Raw genomic sequence first — 6203 nt, 5'->3', positions numbered from 1 at the left:
TGGAGATTTGAATCTTGGCACTCTAACCACTCTACTGCACTGTTCCCATTAATATTTACTAGAAAAACACCATCTGGTCACCAACACAGAGCATCGCTGTGCTTGGCGAGGAGAGGCAGAAGGTACCCTCATTCTCTAAGGCCCCTTCCGCGCACGCAAAATAATTCATTTTCAAACCACTTTCACAACTGTTTTCAAGTGGATTTTGCCGTTCCGCACAGCTTCAAAGAGCACTGAAAGCAGTTTGAAAGTGCATTTATTCCGCGTGTGCGGAATGAGTCGAAGAGTTTAATGGTGCTTACCTGGGTCCCTTTGATGTTCTCAAGTAGCTCTTGGAGGATTTCTTACTTTGTGTGCTCTGGAGCAGGAGCCCCGTATATCTGAGCCGAAGACAGGTAGGAGCACAAACGAGGAACGGCAGGAGTTGCAAAACTTTAAACTCCCTGACCTCGTCCTCCACAAACTGGTATCCTGTATTAGCTGAAGGAGGGACATTTGGGCTTACCTCTGGTGCCAGCCGCTATCTTTTGCTCCGGTGCCTTTAACAACATTTGGGCATTTTTCGCCTTCTCTCCCTGCCAGGGATCCTGATTTGCAGGCATAGATTCAGTCCAACACAAATATTTACAGGATCAGGGCCCTAGGCATGTGTGTCACTTGCTGTCAAATTTACTTCCATCTTATGATGGCCCTATGAATTAACGTCCTCCAAAACGTTTTATCGTTCACAGCCTTGCTCAAGTCTTGCAAACGGAGGGCCGTGGCTTCTGGGGCGCTGCGGGGTTTCCGGGCTGTATGGCCGTGTTCTAGCAGCATTCTCTCCTGACGTTTCGCCTGCATCTGTGGCTGGCCTCTTCAGAGGATCTGAACATAAGAACATAAGAACAAGCCAGCTGGATCAGACCAGAGTCCATCTAGTCCAGCTCTCTGCTACTTGCAGTGGCCCACCAGGTGCCTTTGGGAGGCGGGGGATATTGTGCGTACGCGCTCATGTGCTCACGTTACCCCGTATTTTCATGACCAAAAAAGTTCCCGCCCCAACGCAACACGACAGCCAATCAGAACAGACCCGCCGAGCCGATCGCTCGTGCATGGGGATTGTCACATTGTTTGAATCCGTGATAGACATAGCTGTCTTCACTAGAAACATGCCGCCGTGGGGAGGGAGAAACCTCGATGAAAAGGTTCTGTTTCATTTGAATCCTGGTTGTGTCTGTATTTAATTTTCAGTGGGGATTCGGCCCATCTCCAGCTGGTCTTCTTTTCCTGATGCCTTCCGCTATTCCTGATATTATTGGTGGATTCTGCCCAGGTCAAATATATTGATGGTAGGAAATTATAAAAACTGTTTTTTGGGGGTGAGGGGGACTTTACCCATTCCCAAATTAGTTAAGGCCATTTTATTCCCCTCAACCTGGGATTTTCAAAAATTGCTAAACCAGCAATCTCCCAATACTAGAACCAGGGGGCATCCATTGAAAATGCTGGGGGGAAGAATTAGGACTGATAAAAGGAAACACTTCTTCACGCAACGTGTGATGGGTGTTTGGAATATGCTGCCACCGGAGGTGGTGATGGCCACTCACCTGGAGAGCTTTAAAAGGGGCTTGGACAGATTGATGGAGGAGAAGTCGATCTATGGCTACCAATCTTGATCCTCCTTGATCTGAGCAATGCCTTAACAGACCAGGTGCTCGGGAGCAGCAGCAGTAGCAGAAGGCCATTGCTTTCACATTCTGCCTGTGAGCTCCCAAAGGCACCTGGTGGGCCACTGCCAGTAGCAGAGTGCTGGACTAGATGGACTCTGGTCTGATCCAGCTGGCTAGTTCTTATGTTCTTATGTTCTAATCCTTTTGCATAATACCGGGTTGGAGGTGCTTCCACATGAACACAATAGGCAGAAGACGCTTTATTTCCCGCCCTTCCGGCCATTCACTTTAGGTTCCTCTGGGATCCACCATTTCAGGAAGAATCTGCAGTCGGCTAAGCATGTTGTGGGTATATTATCTGAGTCCCTTCCAGTTTACAAAATTCCCCAATAACGTTTTCTCCCTGTGGCAGTATAACCGCCATTTCACTCATAGATCTACAACAACACATACATTATTGCCTGGCCATTGCAGGAAAGTCCCTTTTCCTCTTTCTTTTAAATTGTGTGTGTGTGTGTGTGTTGCACATGCCCAGCTATGCAGGTGCAGTCGGACAGTCTGAATGGCCGAGCAGGCTCATTTCTGTATGCCTTTACAGCTATGCATGCATTGAAACCAATTTTGAAAAGAGAAGCATTTCCATGCAATGGCAGAAAAGCAATCTGACATGTTTCTATGGGTTCCAATTGCTTCCTTAAATGTTTAATGTGGACAAAAAAGGAAAAGGGGCAGTGGTGGGATCCAAACAATTTAGTAACAGGTTCCCATGGTGGTGGGATTCAAACTGCGGCGTAGCGCCAATGGGGATGGGCGGGGCACGATGGGAGCATGGCCGGGCATTCTAGGGGTGGGGTTTTTCTGGGCGGGGCTGTGGCAAGGACGCAGCCACTGTGCCGGTCCTTGGGTGGGAAACGAATGCACGCAGGCGCAGGCTGCCACGCACGCCGGTGCACCTCCTGCTAGACTGCTTCAAGTTCTGCGCGCTACTGCTGAGAGGAGGGGCGCAACTAAGGCAAAAATCACGTGGCAAAATCCCCAACTAGTAACCCCCTCTCGGCACACACAAATCATTAGTAACCTACTCTCGGGAAGCTGTTAGAACCTGCTGGATCCCACTTCTGAAAAGGGGTTTATTTATAACAACTGCAACTTGTTATAAATATGCTGTGTAAAATCCACCATTGTCTTTTCCGGGGGTCTTGTCTTTTCATAATGTAAACAGAGTATAATAGCCTCAAATGAATCACTTTAGCTTCTAGGGAGTGTTCAGGCTTGATTTAATCTAGAACCCACTGAAGGGTCTTTTTGGCAGTTCATCCTTTCAGCGCTGCATCCCTCGGGGAGAACATTCCGGAACGCGAATTCAGGCAATTGGATTTCAGCGGTTTCACCAGCCCCATAAATAATGCATTTATGTATTTATTATTTATGTTATTTATAGGCCACCTTTTTTTTTTGCTGAGTTTGGGTAGACATTTTTATTTATTCATTATTTATTTGCATTATTTAAGAGTCTGCCTTTCCGGCGAAGCGTGTGTGAGTTTATATAGGGTCTCACTATTGCTCTGAATTACTCCCTTTGGAGAGAAAGGTGGGACGTCAGTAGCTATGTAAATAAAACTTTATATTTGGAGAGGCCAAGAAGTAGCAGTCTTTTTGAGCTGGGTAGTCTGGAGGAACCGATTGTGTTTGTTTGTTTGTTCGTTGAAAACATATCTAGCCTTTCCTTATGTTTCAAGGCAGTTTCCCATAATACTTAAAAACAGGCTCTCCATCTTTGCCTCCTGCTTGAATCACTGGGTGATCCCTAAAAGGCGGAAGCCGAACAACTTCAGCTTAGAGCAGCGGTTCTCAACCTTCCTAATGCCGCGACCCTTTAATACAGTTCCTCATGTCGTGGTGACCCCCAACCCTAACATTTATCCATTTTACAGATGGAGAACACTGATGCAGAGAAAGGGTCGTTCGACCCCCAAAGGGGTCGTGACACACAGGTTGAGAACCACTGACTTAGAGCATCTTGGCTCCTGGGGGGGTCCTTCCCAAAGGCAAGGCACTCACACTATAGTAAGGTGACCAGATTTTCACCTTTTTAAGGCGGGACGCGCGTGCGCACATGGCCGCAGGAGCGCACTGGAGCGCCCCAGAAGGCAAGAGCGCACAGGAGCGCACCCAGAGCGCCCCAGAAGGAAGTGCGGCAGCGCGGGAGGCTGCCGCACTGCCTTCTGGGACACTCCCCTGTTTCCTGCCCTGTGACAGGGAGGGAACCAGGAGCGCCCCAGAAGGCAGTGCGGCAGCCTTCCAAAAATCGGGACATTTAAAAAACCACGCGGGACAAATTGGTTAAAAGCGGGACTGTCCCGCCAAAAGCGGGACGTCTGGTCACACTTCACTATAGCCCTCTGGAATGCCACCAATGCATGTATTCTTTTTTGCCCCAGAGTGACATCATCGCTGGCAAGGTTTGGCAACTACAGTTTGAGACGTTCCTGGAGATTTGGAGGTGGAACTCGGGGAGGGCGGGGGCCTTGGTGGGGAAACAAGGCCATAGAGTTTACCCTCCAAAGCAGCCATATCTTTCCCCAGGGAAAGTCACCGCAATTGAAGAAAGATATTGACAAACTGGAACAGGTCCAGAAAAGGGTGACCAAAATGGTGAAAGGTCTGGAGTCCATGCCCTACAAAGAGAGACTTGGGGAGCTGGGGATGTTTAGTTTGGTGAAGAGAAGGTTAAGGGAGGGACATGATAGCCCTGTTTAGATATTTGAAGGGACGTCATGTTAGTGAGGGAGCAAGCTTGTTTTCTGCTGCTCCAGAGACTAGGACTAGGAGTACAAACTGAGCTAAACCAGTACACGAGCCAAGAAATGTAAAATTAATTAAAGAAATGATTTTATCGAAACCGACAAGGGTTCATTCAGCACTGCGAAGGAACCCACGAAAATGCAAAATTCAGACTTCCTTATCTCTTAGACCTGAAACGTTTCTGTTTTATGAGTGTTTGTAATCACAAAAGGCAGTGCTTCGATCGTATCCAGGCCGGCCATCTGGTAGTTATGGCTTTTTAAGTATCTACTTGAATATTAGAATTTAAGTCAGTGTTTGGAGGTCGTGCATAAAGAGCAGTCGCGGATCAGCAAGGCTGCCATTGCTGGCCGGGATGGGGACGGCGGAAGAGGACGTCATCGGAAGGGGCCGGGCGCCTTAAAAGGCAGGGACAAGCCCCACGCCCTTTCTCCCTCCAACAGCCGGCAGCAAGTTTCCCACCCACCTCTCCCTTAGGACACTCAGACTGCGATGCTGCCTGCCTTTCTTGTCATAGCCACACGGGCGGGTTGTCAGTGGTGGGATCCAAAAATGTTAGTAACAGGTTCCCATGGTGGTGGGATTCAAACTGTGGCGTAGTGCCAATGGGGCTGGGCGGGGCACGACGGGGGTGTGGCTGGGCATTCCGGGGGCGGGGCATTAATAATTTCTCTGTTACTGTAAAAAACTCTTACTGTAAAAAAAGTTCCTAATTTCCAGCTGGTATCTTTCCATCCATAATTTAAACTCATTGTAGCAAGTCCGATCGTCTACTGCCAACAGAAACAACGACTTCTCCTCTAACTGACTGCCTGACAAATACTTAATACTTTCAAATACTTAATTTTGTTTCTAGAAATCAAAAGAAGGATACTTTCCTTAAACAAGGAACTTCACCATATTTCTAAGACATGTTTTTAAAACAGCCCAACAGGGAGAATGATCCCGTTTTCTACCTTCGCTAACCAGCCACATAGGAAACAACAGGACTTTATGATTTTTGGACCTAATGGAATTTCTAACAGAAAAGCGGACTCGATTAGTAACCCCCTCTCGGCACACACAAATAATTAGTAACCCACTCTCGGGAACTGGTGAGAACCTGCTAGATCCCACCTCTGGGGTTGCTCATGGGACCTGATCTGTGGGGAGGGGAGCCAGGGAGCGACCCCTCTTTGGGGGATCCTTTGTAAGAGGTTAAGGGGTGGAGCGAGCCGCAGGGTGGAACGCCCTGGGGGGGGGGATCCGAGGCTTGCGCCCCTTGGCAGTAAAAGGATGTTCAGCATGTGTCCCTCTGCCCCAGAGGTGTTCCTCCCATTGGGTAAAGTGGGCAGTTGCCCAGGGCGCCCCCTTGTGGGGGGCACAAAAACTGCAGGTTCGTTTGTGGGATTTTTTTGTATTTTCAATATTTTTCAGTTTTTAGCCTGCAGGGGGCGCAGTTTTAGGCTAGCAGCACCAAAATTTCAGGGATTTTTCGGGAGACTCTCCTGATGATATCACCCAGGTTTGGTGAGGTTTGGTTTCAGGAGTCCAAAATTATGGACTCCCAAAGGGAGTGTCCCCATCCCCCATTGTTTCCAATGGGAGCTAATAGGAGATGGGGGCTACACCTTTGAGGGTCCATAACTTTGGACTCCCTGAACCAAACTTCACCAAACCTGGGTGGTATCATCAGTAGGGGCTCATGAAGATACTTTGAAATTTTGGTACTGCTATCTTAATAATTGCACACCCTAAATTTCCCCAGAT

Source organism: Sphaerodactylus townsendi, linkage group LG05 (assembly GCF_021028975.2).
Source record: "Sphaerodactylus townsendi isolate TG3544 linkage group LG05, MPM_Stown_v2.3, whole genome shotgun sequence".
In the NCBI taxonomy this organism is placed as follows: Eukaryota; Metazoa; Chordata; class Lepidosauria; order Squamata; family Sphaerodactylidae; genus Sphaerodactylus; species Sphaerodactylus townsendi.
Note: the sequence above shows the minus strand (reverse complement) of the source record.